The 17,425-nt window shown below is 42.0% G+C and overlaps 1 protein-coding gene across 4 annotated transcripts in view; it reads left to right on the top strand.

The window, feature by feature from the left end:
- LOC138102790 (zinc finger SWIM domain-containing protein 6-like) overlaps positions 1-17,425 on the top strand; it is a 421,672-nt gene that overhangs the window by 300,076 nt on the left and 104,171 nt on the right. The gene's annotated exons all lie outside the window — the stretch shown is intronic.

Below are 17,425 nucleotides of genomic sequence, written 5' to 3'. Positions count from 1 at the left end.
TCTCTCCACTGGGTCTTCCACTGGCTCACAGCCTCCTCCAGGCATCCACCTGCTCCAGCACAGGCACCTCCCCCAAGGGCTGAGGGTGGATCTCTGCATCCCCCATGGACCCATGGACTGCAGGGGGACAACCTGCTTCACCATGGTCTTCACCATGGCCTGCAGAGGCATCTCGGCTCTGGCACCTGGAGCGCCTCCTCCCCCTCCTTCTTTACCGACCTTGGTGTCGCCATGTTGTTTTCCCTCACATGTTCTCACCTCCTCCTCTTCTCTGACTACAAGCAAAACCCCTGTGACTTTGTTTTGATTTTCTTCTTAAATATGTCATCACAGAGGCGTTACCGACCTCTCTCACTGGCCCAGTTTTGGCCAGCAGCATGTCCATCAGAGATTGGCTCTGCTGGACATGGTGGAAACTTCCAGGAGCTCCTCACAGGAACCCCCTCTGTGGCCCCCGTGCTACCAAAAACCAGGCTGTGAAAAACCAATACATTGTGTTAAAATTTATGGCTAAAATATAATTTTACAAGGTCATTCATGTAGAGAAATAGCACAATATTTTTCCTGAAGGATTATGCCTAAATTTCTGTTAGTAACACTTTGCTCCTCACCTAAAACTTAATTCTAAATTTTGAGTTTAGGCAAGGAATCATTATAGACCAATTAAAAGAGATTTAATTACCATTTTGCCATTAGCAAACTAGTGATTGAGTGTTTGTTGTGGTTTGGTTCAAAATATCCATTACTTATTTTCCTTCTGTGAGATAAGAATTAGGAGAAAGCAAAGCAGGCACAAAACTTAAACAGTTGCAGTACAAAGAAAGAGTTTTATTACTAATAGAATTTAAAGTAAAGAGAAATAACAAGAAATTAAAGCAAACCCCCTCCCCTTTTCCAGCACTTTCCTCCTTTTACCCAACTCACACAAAGGATAACAGAACATGAGATATTAGTCAGTGTTGCAGTTCTTGAAAAGTCTCGTTCTTATGCTTAAGGAAAAAAGGGTTTTCTTCTGCTTCACATGGTTCTCAAACTGCCACCAACAGCAGACCCGCCTGGAAAGAAACAATCTGCTGTGGTGTAAAACATGTCTTCCATGATAATCTCACAGTTCCTTCACACTGCCAAACATGGGCCATCGCATGGGGTTATTAATCTTTTTAAGGATGAGTTATTTTGGCCTGAACACAAAGGCTTTCTTCGCCACAAGTCTCTAAAAGCCTCTCAGTGCTTCTATATAGCCTGGCATAGGCACTCTTCACAATCTTCACGGGCCACATGTGAATTCTCCACCCCCCCCCATGTACTTCAAATGGATTAAAGAGACAAACAGATTGTGATATTACAGTTTCTTACCACGGCATGCAAGAAGTTTTTTTAAGCTATGCACCGCCCTCTTTTCTCCTGTCGCCATTTCCAGCTTCGTCTTACCTGACTCACTTTCTCCTTCTCTCTGACTCTGAAGCCGTCATGTTGAAAAGTGTCCTTGTTCAGGTTTTACGGTGGAGAAAGCCTCGCTCCCTTTGTGCTGCTGGCTGCATGGTGTCTTCTTCAGTTTGGCACGAAGTGTGCTGGCTGCAGACAGGAGGCTACGCTGACTCTCGTTGGCTCCGCCGGCTCTGCATGGAGAGGAGAGGATAAGGACCCGCCGGTCCCAGGAAACCGTGCCGGACGGGTTTAGCTGTGTGGCAGTCCATGGCTGGTTTTAGCTGCCTGCGGCTCTGGGACAGTCCCCCCCCCCCCAGTGACTCAGGGTCCGTGCCACGGTGTTGGGAAAGGGGGGGGGGGCAGGGGCCCTGGCCCGGCCTGGCAGAGCCTAGAGGCTCAGAGCCCCCCCCCCCACCTTCCGGCAGGTGAGCTGGGACGAAAGGCAATTCCCGCCTTTCTGCGTGGTTTAAATATGTAAATTGTGAGAAGCATCATTAGTCTAAAAGACTGTCTATCAACTCAGGTTCAACCCACTACAGTGTTAAATAATGCTTTTTTGATTCAGAAACCACTCTGAATTTTTCTGATAAAAGTTTATATCCATCTCTAGAAAATACCAAGTTAGATTCTTTTAACCTTAGCTAAATGAAGCTATTCTCCATCTATATTTCTCTCAGGCATTCCTTCCCTTTGCAATTAGAGAGGCAAACTTGCACGAATGGGACATGTCAGCTGTTTTAAACACATTATCTCTGCTTAGTACTTAAGGGAAAGGGAAAAAAGGACAAAAGCAGCTAGGTTTGTTGCCAGTATTCCCCTAGAGAAATTCCTTCCTAATGCCAGCTTTGGTGACTACTTCAGGGCTGCCATGAAAAAGAAGCACTAAAGTTAAGCATTTATTACAGGTTTTGTGTTCTAATATAATTTTTCTGGAGCTGCCTACTTCATACAATCCCATTTTAGAATCCACTATGCAGTAGAGAAAGTCACTTTTCCCCATATTTTATGGTCTTTCAAAAATGATACAGCAAGGCTCTAATTTTGAAATTTGAGTGCCAAGCTTATATCCATATTTACTTGATGTCTTTGGGTATCTGTAGTTGTAATTGAATCATGTTCTGTTTTAAAGCTAAGGAGAGTACAAAAGCCCTAAACCTTCAAATTTCAAAGTTTAGATTAATCAATTGCACATATTACATTTCTGGTCTTGAAGTGAAATGTTGAGCTTTTGACGGGGTACCCTTCCTTCTCAGACCAGGGTAAGAGAGCAGAGGAGGCTGCTGTTCTGCTAAGTTCTTTATTTCATAGTCTCATAGCTTTCTTGAAGGCAGAGTTCAAAGGGGATTACATGATAAAGGCAAGCAGCAACAGCAACAGCAGGCAAAACAGCTTCTTCTTCTATATGCTCTATATGCTCTATATACTCTATACTCCATACTCTATACTCTATATACTCTATTTTCTAGACTCTATATTTTTTCTTACAGAAGTGTGGATTGTATTTGTTAATTGGCCAATAAGATTAACACACGATTCTAGTTTTTTTTTTCTTAACCTATCCTGGTCTAATTCTAACAATCGTAAGCCTTACACAAGTGTTACATAGGCATTACACAGATTTGCGTATACAGTTTCTATCAGTTCTTATTGTTTATGTGAACACTCTATCTAAAAAATGTGAACAGTATAATTCTATCTATACTTTGTCTAAAGTAAAGAATTCTGTGAAAAGGTAACACTGCTGCAGCAAGAACTGTGTTTAAGGTCTCTGCTACAGCTTTTTAATGTTTAAGGCACTTAGCATATATTTCTACTAAAAGTTAAAAAATCTATATTTCTATTTCACTTTGGTGTGGCTTCATGTATCTCAGCTTGTCCAAAGGTTTTAATTCAATCCCTGTGCTTTGGCTTCCCTCTGGGCCTGAATCCAGAGGAGCTTTCACTCCAACAGTGAAATCTCTAGGAATACCTGTGTTTCAAAGGAGGTGGGATGCACCATGCTTTGCACCATTTCCATTGATCTTTCATTGTGGGACTTATGGGTGGAGTGATCTCTTGCACATACTTGTGTCTGTAACCGTGTCGTATCCAGTAAACTGTCTTTCCTTAATTGGTGGTCTTTTTCTCCTTGTAGGCTTTCTTAGTCTTAGCTGCCATGGTGTGGTTGCCATACAGTTACAAAACACATTTGCCTTCAGTTCATGTACTTAAGGTAACATCTCTTTCACAGAATAAGCTGTTAATATATGACAGTGTATTTGAATGATTTATGCTGTTGGAGGCACTAAATTAACAGTACTTCTAAGTTCACATCACAAGACAGTTATGCTGCTCTAAGGCCTGAGTTATGGATGAAAATTTGAAGAAATTGCTGTCATGGCCCTAGAGTGTTTCAATTGTTGCCAAATACATTTCCCCGGTAAATCAGGCCAGACTGCCATTGTGTAAAGATGAGTTCTGTCCTTTTTTTTTTTTTTTTTGAGGTTCATTTCCTTCCTCCTTCATTACAAACAGTAGAAGATTATTGGTATATGTCATAATGGCATTTGAAATTGAGTGTTAATGAGGTTGGAATATGACAGCAAGTGGGAGCTGTTTTCAAAGATGGTATTCTTTCCTGTAGTTAAACTGCATTTATTGGCTATGAGGAATAATGGTGAAAGTAATTAACTTTCCCAGTTTGAGACAAATTCGGAGGAATGTACAAAATGAACGTCCTCTGGCAGGTTTCAGCTGCCCCTCCCCCACCAGGTTTGGGAAAAAATTCCTCGGAGAAAAGTGAAAGGAAAAAAACCTATTTATTTGACAGACACAATGCACAATGGGGAAAGAATAATGCTAAATAATTCTCTCTCTAATGCTAAATAAGTTCTAAATGCTAAATAAGTTCTCTTGCTGTGGAGAGAACCTGGTAAATTTCCAGAGTCCTTTGTGGGTGTGGCTTTCTCCTCTTCGGAACTGGGTCGGCTTGGGCCCCTCTGGGCTGAGGTGTAAGGTCTCCCAGCTGATGTTTTGGTGTTCTGAACAGTCCAGAAGAGAAGAAGAAGAAACCAAAGTCCCAGGGGAAAAAAAGTTTAACTCTCCATCTCTCTCCAGAGAAACAGAGCCGAAAGCTGGCTGAAAAGTAGGAAAGGGTGCTTCCTCTGCTCTTGCTGCCACAGAAGCACACAGAGGAGATAGAATGACCTTGGAGCACAAACTGCTTTGAAAAGTTCGTCTAGCTTTTTTTTTTTTTCTTTCTCTCGCACCCAGTTTTAAAGACACAGAAAGGCACAGGAATCATGTCTGGGCATAGAGCAGCGATAGGGGATACACATCATAAAGTCACCCCAAGACAGTCTATAAGCATAGATTGAGTGGTTGGGGTTTAGGAGGTTATTTTTAATGCCATGCAGAAAGCTTGGGTTTCCATTTAATTCAGTTGGATAGAAAGTACTTCTACAGTAGGAGCCAAATTTCTTCAAGTACCCACATTAAAACAATTCTTGGAGTTTTTATTCCCTGTTGAACTGATTTATTTATAAATGTCCTAAAATGTTCTAAAAATTGTTCTGCATTGGAGCTGGTATAAAACTTATTGTGGCCCTAACTGTAGAGGCGTGACTTACAACTTTAAGGTCAGAGTTTTACTGTGAGCCCAAACTGGTACTTAGCTTTTTTTTTTTTACTTCCTCTTTTTTTAATACTTCAATAACATTAAGCTGCTATTTAATTTGTTGATGCCATTTCTAGTAAATATCACAGCTAAGGAGAAGTAATAGATCGATAGAGAGGAATTACTGAATCTTCACTAATCTCTACATTCCAGCAATCTGGAATTTTTCAGTTTTCTGTCTTGAATGGATACTGGAAAAAAAACTGAAAAATTGGAAAAGTAATCTAAAGTGAGAAATGCAAGAATCTCGGTCTGATCGGGCCTGTCATGCAAGACAAAGGAAGATGATCATTATTTAAGAGACCCACATACACTAAAACTTGATAATGAAGACCCTTCTACCATTCAAACAAAAGGCAACTGAATATTATAATTGGAGCTGGACAAATTTATCTAGTACTAGAAATAAGCTTAGAATTTTGAAGTCATGGTAGCCAGGCAGTAGATCAGCTGTGAAAAACGAGGTTCACTCTCCTGTGAGAATTTAAAGGGTTTAATATAAAGACAGTAAGAGACACATAAAATAAAGCAAAGAGGTAATGGCCGGGTGCCTTGGCGCTCTGCCAAGAGCACACCTGATGCTCGAGGTGAGTCCTTTTTTATACCATTTTTACTGTCTGTTCTCTATGCATATTCAAACTTTTCCCGGAGCTGTTCTGCATGGCCACTCCTTGGTTCTGCTTTTTAGAGCATACGTATTCTTCTGCCTTGCGGTTTTATTTCTTTTGATTCTTGGGGTTGGGCTTGCTAGGTAAGAGTCGATGGTAGGGTGGATCTCTTAATTCTCCAGACAGTCAGGGCTGATTGCAGCTTTGGGCCTCTTCGTCTCTCCGGGCAGAGGGGCAGAGCGGTGATAACGGCTCTCGAACTCTCCTGGCCGCCCGTTCTCCAGGCGGAGGGCCCTTTTGTTCTCTGGACAAAGTGTTGATTAGCAGCTCCTTGGGCCTCATCCTCTGTTCGCTTGGAGGTTATCTTACTTGCTCACACTTCCTAACATTCTTGCTAAAAAGAGAGAAAACTACATCCACACAGCAAAAAGCATTTCTAACATTATATAATATCTACCTTTATACTTTGCGAGAAGCCAATATTATAATATATGTTTATAACAATCCCCCCTTTTTCTATTTTATAAATCATTTGGCTTGAGCAATAATTCTTTTTTCTTGGCTTCTAATGTCCGTTCATTCTTTTCACAGATCAATTTGGCTTCTTCGAGAGGGTCTTTTATATCACTTTGTCTTTTTAATACCATAATTTTTTGTGCTGTTCCAGACATAGCCAACTTTGGGTCGGTAGGCATTGCCACAACTAGCATGCCTTGAACTACGCTGGTGATTAGCCAAATAAAGCAGGGGATCAAGCAAGGGAGAAATATTAGACCAGCTGTAGCACATAAGAGGAAGAAACCTAGCTTCTTCCACCATTCTTTCCCCAATATGCCATCCCACCAGTTAGCAGTCATCTTTGATTCCCATTTTTGGACCTGTACATGGGCTATTTTTCTGATATTGTTGGCGATATCTAGAACGGCATCCCCATTGTCATCAATTTTTAAACAACAATCCGATGTATTAAACTTCCCGCATACACCCCCTTCTTCAGCCGGTAAATAGTCTAAAGCCAGCCTATTTTGATATATTGCAGCTCTGGTTTGGCGTTGCTGGCTGACTATTAATTCCATAGCCCCAGCTGTTTCATTGGTTATGATTTCTACAAGAGCTTGGAGTCTGATGATACGATTCAGCATGTAAATTGGGGTTCGATATCCCCAACTTCCATCTTGTGCCCAGGTAGCTGGCCCATATGTTTCTAATATTCGTTCAGGGGGCCATTCCTCATCTTTCCATTTTTGGAATCCTCCAATTAAATCTCTTATTTCTTTTGAAGTCTTCATAGACAGGTATTCCTAATTGATCTCCCTCTGGTTCTGGTAAAAGGAAAAACCCTGGTTGAATGATTCCTAGTGTACAACTCCCTTTCCAATGTGAAGGGAGTCTTGGGTATGCCCTTTTCCCACATATCCAAAATAAGCCATCTGGTGCTTTCCAATAATCACCTTCTTGTTGATTTATGTTCTCCCAAAATTTGGATATTTCTGGGATTCCAAAATAAGGATTTTTCCTTGTGTCATTACACTGAAAGAGTCCAATTTCATTATCATAGACACAGTCTTTTCTTTTTTTCTGAGCCCAATACCAAGTTGGTTTTTCTGGGACCCACCACGTTGAAGTTTTATTACTCACTTTATACCTTTTACAGGGAATGTTTCCTACTTCATTAAGAAAGTTTTTCCCAGTTCGCCAGAGGCATTCTTCCCCTATCACTGTTGAACTTAAAATCCACCCCTCAGGTTGGTTCCCTCCTCTTATATTTGTCCGGTTCCATTTAAGGAGTTCTACCGGGCCTACGCTGCTACCTTTCCATGGCCATTCTTCTGTCATTAAAGCTCCTCCACAGACCCAACAGTTGGTTATGCTAAGTTCTTTACCTATCCTCTCCCCCAATTCCACAAACAGGTTTTTTCCTAACCTTGGGGTTTTTTCCTCTTTTAACTGTTGTTGGAGCTTTGCATACAGGTCCTGGCATGAGGTGAATATAGGGCGAGGTTGCTGTGCTGGCTTTGTATTTTTACTTACCACTTGTTCTTTTACCAAATCTTTGACTGTTCCCCTGGTGGCAGCTGTGAAGCAAATCCATTTTTCTCCTTTTGGACAATTATTTCCTAGTCTGTTTCCACTTGTTCCTAAATTTTCTGTAATCCAATATTTTTCCCCTTTATGCATGCAAATACCTAATTTGGATGAGTCATAACAGTGACTGTTGATATGGGTATGAGTAATAAGAAAGAATCCCCGGTGTCTTTCCATGTAGAGCTTTCGATAGCATTTGTAACATGGTCTTGCCGGTGTCCCGAAAGGGACCAGGATAAGTGACAGAAGAAGGAATAACAGAGGTCCGGCATGGCTTATACTCCCACCTCCCTTGCCTATGAGGTTGCAACCCATAGCAGGTGTATTGGATCTTCTCGGTGGCGAGTACAGTGGCCAACCTGGTCTTGCCCTCTATTTCCTTGTCACTTCCTTTGTAGCTTTTAGGCAAATTTCTTTTGGCACCTTTTTTTAACTGTAGTATCTTATTGTATCTTAGGTATTTCCCATTCAACAGGCACTAGTAATTCCCATCTGTAGAGCAAAGTTATTGCTTTTGTTGCTTGTGATTTTGTCTGGATAGAGGGTCGATTTTGTGCTTGACACCCTTTACAACTAGGGTGTTGATGGTGTGAAATGCCAATTTCCCTACAGATTAATTACTTATATTTGACCTGGCTGGCATGCCCCGTGTTAGAATGATTCAAACAGGGTATATGATGTGGCACTGATAGAAGTTGTGATTCTCCCCCTTCTTAAAACAAGTCACAGGCTAGAATCAGAACATGAGAGTTCCCTGTTTGATACAGTCCCAACCCTTCCTGTTTGAAGTGAGAATATTCTTCTCCAAGATGTCCCAGAATTTGTCCAGGGGGCACTTGAAACCACTGATATAAATTTGGCTTTTACTTCTCAGTTAGGTGTGATTCTTTGCATATCCCTTGGATTATTTAGATTGTTCCAGTTCATTGCCACCTGGCTTCCGTTTAAGAATCAATTTGGCATCACCTGGTTTGGATATTACAGTCCATTCTTCAGGTTCTTTTACAGGTCCTTTGATTCTGCTGGCATGAATCCACCCTTGTTCCTTGGTCCGGATTGCAGCCTCAGTTGTCAGCAGTACCTGAAAAGGACCCTCCCATTGTGGAGTCAAATATTGTTCTTTCCATGTTTTTACTACTACCCATTCCCCTGGATGGATATTATGAATTTTGAACTCCAAAGTTGTGGTTTGAGGGATCATTCCTTTCAGCCGCAAATTTTCAAGTGTTCTGGCAATTGTGGTGACATATTTTCTGACACTTACTTCTCCTACTTCATAAGTGGCTGTTTCATGTTGAGTGGTAAGGAAGGGTAATCCGAACATCATCTCATAAGGAGATACTCCCAGGTCTGACCTGGGCTGTGTTCGGACTCTCAACAGAGCCAAAGGTAAGCACTTTACCCACGACATTTGAGTTTCAATCATTAATTTTGTTAAAGTTCTTTTCAAAGTCTGGTTCATTCTTTCTACTCAGCCTGAACTTTGTGGGTGCCAGGGGGTATGTAATTCCCATTTAATCCCCAAGGCTTGAGTTATTTGTTGTAAGACTTTGGATGCAAAATGTGTTCCTCTATCTGAGTCTATTTTATTAACCATTCCATATCTGGGAATAATTTGTTCCAGAAGGGTTTTGCATACTATGTTAGCTGTAGCTCTAGTAGCAGGAACTGCTTCTACCCAATGAGTTAGGTGGTCTACTATTACTAATAGGAACTTCCATCTCTGTACTTGAGGAAGTTCAGTGAAATCTACTTGGATACTTTGGAATGGTCGCAGAGCTAACTCATGGCCTCCTAATGTTGTTTTTCTCATTATTTTCCTATTCACTCTTTGGCAAGTTATACAGTTCTCAGTTATTTGTTTTGCTACCCCAAAGATTCCAATACACCCATAATTTCTCAGAAAATGATCACACAAAGCTTGAGTACCCCAATGAGTTTTTTGATGCATATCTTCTAATATTCTCCTAGTGAGTGGCTTATTAAGTAACTGTCTCCCATCAGGGAGTTTCCATTTTCCAGATTGATCTTGTTCTCCCCCTATCTTAAATAATTCCTTTTCTTCTTCTTTACTAAATTTGGGGATTTCCAATTCTCCCCTTTCTGGGGTCAGGATTAACATAATTCGTTTAGTCCCATTTTCTGCTGCATCTTTGGCTTCTTGGTCTGCTAGATTATTCTCTCTTATTTATGGGGTCATCCCTTTTTGGTGTCCTTTGATATGCACTACGGCTATTTCTTCAGGCAATTTTAATGCCTCCAAAACTTCTGAAATCAGGCCTTCATGTATCAGTTCCTTCCCCTTTGAATTTAGTAAACCCCTTTCTTCCCAGATCTTTCCAAAGGTATGTACTACCCCAAAGGCATACTTTGAATCAGTATAGATGGTCCCCTTTTTGTGTGCTAAATGCTCCAGTGCTCTCTTTAGAGCGTATAATTCACAAGATTGCGCCGACCAATTTGAAGGTAGTTTTCCTTTTTCGATGGTCTGCATATTTATCCCATGACTAAGGCATATCCTGACATTCTTTTTCCTTGCAGGCATCTGGATGAATAATCTACATATATTCTTTCCCCTTCTAAGAGGGCTTGTTTTGCTAGATCTTCCCGAACTTTTGTTTGGTACTGAATAATTTCCAAGCAATCATGTGCCAGGTCATCTTTTGGTTCTCCATACAGGAATTGGGCCGGATTGAGGCTTTTGCTTGTTTCTATAGTTAGATCATTACTGTCAATCAGAATTGCTTCATATTTTAATATCCTGGAGTCTGTTAACCATTTTTCAGCTTTTTGATTTAGCACATTTCGGACCGCATGGGGTGTGTATACAATCAGTTTACTTCCAAAGGTGAGCTTACGGCTCTCCTCCACCAAAATAGCAGTAGCTGCTATGGCTTGAATGCATACTGGCCAGCCACGGCTTACTGGGTCCAATAGTTTAGATAAATAAGCTATTGGTCTTCTGACCCCTCCCCATTCCTGGACTAATACACCATGAGCTACTCCATTTTCTGCATTCACATATAAATGAAAGGGCTTTTCTAGTGAGGGTAAGCTTAGGGCTGGTACCAAGGCTAGTTTCAACTTCAGTTTTTCTAATTTATTATCATCATCTTTGGTCCATTGTATATTGTCTCCCCCTGTTAATTTTTCATATAAAAATTTTACTGCTTGTGTATATCCTTCAATCCATAATCTGCAATATCCCAGTAGCCCCAGCAGTCTCCTAACCTCCTTTTTTGAAGAGGGAGGAGGGAGGGATAAAATCCCTGTAATTCTTTCAGGACTTAGTTTTCGGCTACCTTTGCTTATCAGGTGGCCAAGATATTTTACTTCTGATTCCACAAACTGTAATTTCCTTTTTGATGCCCTTAGTCCCTTTTCCCCAAGAAAATTTAGAAGCTTTATAGTAGCTTCTTTAACTTTAATTTCATCTTCTCCTGATATTAGAAGATCATCTACATATTGGATAATTTGTATTCCTGGGGGAGTGGGGAAGGTTTGTAATATTTCTCCCAAGGCTTGCCCAAATAAATTTGGGGCCTCACAATACCCCTGTGGCAGTTTAGTCCACCTCAATTGGTTCTTTTTCCCTGTGTTTGGATCTTCCCATTCAAAGGCAAAAATATTTCGGCTTTCCTCTGCCAGTGGGCAGGCCCAAAAGGCATCTTTAAGATCCACCACACTAAACCACTGATGTTGAGGTGGAATTTTGCTTAAAAGAGTGTAGGGATTAGGAACCATAGGGTAGCAGGCCCGTATTCTTTTGTTTACTTCTCTTAAATCTTGCACTAATCTATAATTTCCATCAGATTTCTTTACTGGGAGAATAGGGGTATTATGAGGGGATTTACAAGGTTCTAGTGTCCCATCCTTTATTAATTCTTCTATTACTGGTTTTAAGCCTTTTCTCCCTTCTAAAGATATAGAGTACTGACATACACGAATGGGACATTCTTCTTTTTCAATTGTGACCCTTATGGGGTCAATATCTAGCTCACCCCTATTCCCTTCCCCAGCCCAAACCTCTCTGTTAATTTTTCTTTCATCTTCTTGGCTAAGTTTTAACACTTTGGCCATCATTTTCCTTTCTTCTGGTATGACTCCAATCCCCAGCTGGATCTGTAAATCCCTTCCCAATAAATTGCTGCCAGCACCAGGAACTAAGAAAACATCCCCTATCCCTATTTTTGTTTCCCCTTCAATGACCACATCTTTAATGACAGGGACCTTAAATCCTTCCCCCTTTGCTCCCGTTACTTTTACCATATCATTACTTACATCACACCCTTTTGGGATATTCATCACACAAGTCCTTTCTGCCCCAGTGTCAACTATAAATTCTAATACTTCCTCTTGGGGGCCTACTTTTAAAGTTATCAAAGGCTCCAGATGGTATTTATCCCCCCAAAAATAGAGCCCATGACTTCCCTATTTTTCTTCTGTGTGTGTCTCTTGAAATATTTTCAGATCCCTCCTCAGGTGGGGGCATTCTCTTTTATAATGCCCTTCTTCCTTGCAATAGAAACAGGCATCCCTGGGTTGTTCTTGGAATCTTGACCGTGCTGAGATTTTATTTTTCTCCCTTCCACCATTTCTGAACCCTGGTTGTTTAGGAGTACCTGAGGGCTTTTGATTTAGATTTTTTTGGAAGGTACTCTCTCGCATAGTGGCTATCATGATCTTTGCTTCCACTTTGGCTTTTTCTTGATCCCTCCGGACATATATCTTCTGAGCTTCTCTTACTAGGTCTTGTAATGGTTTCTCGTACCAGTCTTCTATTTTTTCCAATTTTTTCCTAATATCTGGCCAGGCATGAGTGACAAAGTTAACTCTTAGCAGGGCTTGCCCTGCTAGGGACTCCGGGTCTATCCCAGAATATTGTTTCATATTCTTTCGGAGCCTCTCCAGCCACTCAGTTGGGGTTTCTTCCTTCCCTTGTTGCCCCTCAAAGGCTTTTCTGACATTTTGTCCTCGGGGTGCCCCCTCTTTTATTCCCTTGATTATCAAATTACGATAATCATTCATATGTCCCCTCCCAGCTTCATCATTTTGGTTCCAGTTAGGAGGTGTAATGGGCATTTTCTGATCCCCGGGTGGACCCTGTTGGTTTTCTCTTTCCCAAATTTTTATTCCAGCAATTCTAATCATTTCTCTTTCTTCTTGCGAGAATATTATTTTCATTGTTGATTGCATTTCTTCCCAAGTGAAAATGTTGGGACCTAAGAACTGGTCCAACTGTTCAGCTGTACCTATGGGGTCTTCTAATAATCCTTTAATTTCCTTTTTGAAATTCCTAACCTCTGTAGAGGTTAGAGGGGCATTCACAAAGCTGGTTCCCCCTCCTCCCATAGGTACTTCTCTTAATGGAAATAAATGAATTTCTTGGCTTCCCTCTGTTTGTTTAGCAATGGAGGGATTGTTGGGCTGCCTCTGAGCCTTAATGGCACCTCTTGTATTCTGGTATGGTGCTCCTTCGTTAAGAAGAGGGTTTATTTGGGAAGAAAGCACGGGACTTCCCTGGGGAGGAGGGGCAGATTCAGAGTCTGGCGCTGAAGCCGAGTATTCTGGAGCGCAAAGGGTGGGGGTGGGGTATGGCAGTGAAGCCAAATATTCCGGAGCACAGGAGGCGGGGGCCGGCTCTGAAGCCGGGTTTCTCAAGGCAGGAGAGGTGGGGGCTGAAGCCGGGACGTGTGACGTTTCCCTTGATTCAATTGAGGGTGCTGGGATTCCCGAGATATATGGGAAGGGTGGGATCCCCGGCATGGGCGGGGGCAGGGCTCCCGCCCCGCTCCATTGGGGCGGGAGGGCTGCCAGGGGAAAGGCCCCCAGTGCGGGCAGAGGGATGGCTAGCGGGGGAAACCCCGGAGCCGGGGGGAGGGGGGCAGCCTCTGGTACTGGCGGCGGAGGCAATACTTCTAAAGGGTCCCAGCCTTTTTTCTCTTCTGTTTGCTTCTCCTCTGGGGTTTCTGATATTTTAAAGACTTTGGTTCCCAGAGGTTTTGTAATTCCTGTCCAGCAAGAAGCATATTCTCCCTCCTCAGGGTGAGATGGCTCTTTTGAATTTACAAATACATTTAGAGCCTGGCAAAGCCATGCCTCATCAGACCCATATTTTGGCCAGCACACATGATCAGATCTGATTTCCTTTTTTACCCACTCTTTCATGCAGAATTGAATCATTTTTACTTTATCTTTTCCTTTTGTAGTGTGAGGAATGAGACAACTCTTTGTAGAAATTAAAACAATTTATTAAAACAGAAAAATTTAAAAATTGCAAAAACTAACAAAATATAAAAATTTGGGATCCTAGTGGCTCAAGAGGTATGCCCCAGGAGCGCAGGGATTCAGGAGCTTTTGGCTTAAGGCAGCTCTGAACCTCAGGTAGAAAAAAAAAAAAACAAACTTGCAGTCTAGGCTGGTCAAAAAGAAATCTATTTCTAAAAGCCCCTAAAAAGGGGTAGGTTTCTCCAGCACTGCCTTAGCAAGCTGGAGAGGAAGGGAGAATGAGGAAGGCGTGTCTGTTTTGCTCCCTTTTATAGCTTTTGCTCCGCCCACAGTCTGCCCACAGCCCACCCCTTTGGTTCAAGGTGATTGGTGCTCTCCCTTTGACAGACCATCTCCGTCCACCAATGGCTCCTCCTGGTCAGAGGGGTGATATTAGTTGAGACAAGGGTCAGGTGCCTACAGGGTACGGCTATGGGGGCTGGGCTGTCCGTTGCAACTGGGGTTTTTTTAAAATCTGCCTTGAAACCAAGATACAAGTAAAACATAAAAAAAATACATCCAACACATGTAAAAGTATACAGTAAACACAGGAAGACCATAAAAACTTGATTAGTGTACCTGGGCTGATGGGTTAATTTTAACATTCAATTTAAAAATGTTAAGCTCAAAATTAATTAAAGCACTTAATATGCAAAGACCAAGCACCAATAGGGATTTCATGTATGACAGTAGAAGGATCAGTTTCCCAGTTTGCGAGTTTGACCCCGAGGTGACTGTCTTGGGGTATATCCTCTGGCACCCTTTTATAATTTGAACTTAATTTACTAGGTTGTTGTCCCATTTTTCCAGGAGTTCTCTATTCCAACTTACTCAAAATACCAATTTATCCCCCCCTTTGAAATACTAATTCATTCCTTTAAAACACCAAACTTCACTGCTGTAAAATACTAACCACTCTTTCACAGTACAAAAACAAAAAAAATTTATTATAGCCCACCTTCCCCAAAAACAAAGTTAACTTCTAATTACGCAGTTTTTCATTCACACATTCACTCTTTTTTTTTTTTAATATTTGTTCACTCACTCATTCTTACTCACAACAGAATAATAAGGTACCTCTTTCAAATCACTTGTTAGTATCCACCCATGGGTATGATATAATCCTTAGGATTCTGGGTGTTCTTAGATTTCCCTCAACCCAGCACTGCTAGCATCCAACCCCAAATTTTCTTGGGGTACCTTTAGACCCTGGGTGCTCTTGGAGTTTTCCTCAACCCAGCATATGGGGGGGGTTAGCTCCCACTTTGTAACCCCTTCCCTGGGACCCCGTCCCAGTCACCCCGGGAGATTCTTTCACTCCTCTTATCTCTCGCTTCGTCTCCTCGCTGGCTGCTGTTCTCACGAACAAGACGGAACCGCAGCACTCAGAGACTGCCACACTCTCTTCGCAGATCTAGGGGCAACCAGTCTGCGTCTCTCACACATACTCATCTCCCGTAACCACCCCCTTTTTCTTTGGACAATACTTACCAGTCCTGTTTCTTTTCCAGTGTCTGTGGGATTTTTGTCGAGAGCGCTCTCTTTCATTTGCTTTATTTTTGTGTCTTTCTTGTCCTCCGGGTGTTGCCCTGCTGCCACCAAACCGCGCCAGAGGATGCTAAGCAAGGATCCTGCCAACGTGGGCGGGAGGTGCCTTACCCTTACTTTTTGAATCCTCCCACGCTTTTCAGAGGCGAGGTGTAGATCCGGGATGAGCCCATAATTGTGAAAAACGAGGTTCACTGTCCTGTGAGAATTTAAAGGGTTTAATATAAAGACAATAAGAGACACATAAAATAAAGCAAAGAGGTAATGGCCGGGTGCCTTGGCGCTCTGCCAAGAGCACACCTGATGCTCGAGGTGAGTCCTTTTTTATACCATTTTTACTGTCTGTTCTCTATGCATATTCAAACTTTTCCCGGAGCTGTTCTGCATGGCCACTCCTTGGTTCTGCTTTTTAGAGCATACGTATTCTTCTGCCTTGCGGTTTTATTTCTTTTGATTCTTGGGGTTGGGCTTGCTAGGTAAGAGTCGATGGTAGGGTGGATCTCTTAATTCTCCAGACAGTCAGGGCTGATTGCAGCTTTGGGCCTCTTCGTCTCTCCGGGCAGAGGGGCAGAGCGGTGATAACGGCTCTCGAACTCTCCTGGCCGCCCGTTCTCCAGGCGGAGGGCCCTTTTGTTCTCTGGACAAAGTGTTGATTAGCAGCTCCTTGGGCCTCATCCTCTGTTCGCTTGGAGGTTATCTTACTTGCTCACACTTCCTAACATTCTTGCTAAAAAGAGAGAAAACTACATCCACACAGCAAAATTAATCGTGCCGCAACCGGGCCAGGAGACACTTCAGAGACAGAGTCAGAGAAGTGGGTATTTGCTTTATTCGGCGCGCCGGGTGTGTGGGGATCGCTCCTCCAAACACACACACCTGGTGCTCTCTACAACACAGTATTAAGGGTTAAATTATGAATATTCATCACATTCCTTGGGACAGGTGTGGTTATACAAATTATTTCTCGGAAGTCATTAGCATATGGGCCACGCATGCGCTGTGTGTCCTGGTGGTCGCGCTGAGGAAGGCCTCTCCTCTTCCTCGGGGGTCTTTCTGATGAAGGCCAGTACTCATTCTCGCAATGAACTTTTCACCTTTCTCCCTGGGCATGCGTAGTCCTTTGAGGGATGATTCAGCAATCTCTGAGATGATCCTTGTCCCCTCTATCTTGACAAGATTAGGGTGAATTCGGCTTCTCAGGCTTTGTAATTAACATCTTCTGTCTGAACTAACATTTGCTGTCTCCCAATAGTTAACTTGTGCTTACATGAGTTAGTTATTGACTGCCCCTTCTTCAAAAAAGCATTTCTAACATTATATAATATCTACCTTTATACTTTGAGAGAAGCCAATATTATAATATATGTTTATAACATCCACTAACCAGCTGTGCAAAATATCACACTGGAAATGTTAAATTTTTAAGTATGCTGTTTTTTGCAAAAACTCGGCCATCACTTTTGGACTTGAAGGTAAAATGAGCTCAGGAACTCTTAGAGTATGAAGGAATTCAGACTAGACAATCACAATGTGTTCTGGTTATTTATAGTGGATTATTTACTTTCTGTGAACATAGTTGTGGCAATCATACATTTCTCCTGACCTTTTCCACCATACAAGGGAGTGTTTGCACTTGCTCCACTCTTTTAAAAAATGAGATGTACTTTCATCCCTTTTTTTAATGAATATCTTGTTTTGTTTGACAAACTTCTCAAACTTGTCCAGTTTTGCATCTTCCTAAAAGGATTAACTGAGTAATTCATTCATCTCTATGATAGATTTAGATATAGAGTAGTGTATTTATACTTAGTAGTGACATTAACTTTTATTCTAA

This window comes from Aphelocoma coerulescens (assembly GCF_041296385.1).
Source record: "Aphelocoma coerulescens isolate FSJ_1873_10779 chromosome W unlocalized genomic scaffold, UR_Acoe_1.0 ChrW_unloc_scaf_1, whole genome shotgun sequence".
Taxonomy (NCBI): domain Eukaryota; kingdom Metazoa; phylum Chordata; class Aves; order Passeriformes; family Corvidae; genus Aphelocoma; species Aphelocoma coerulescens.
This window is presented reverse-complemented; position numbering and strand designations above follow the sequence as displayed.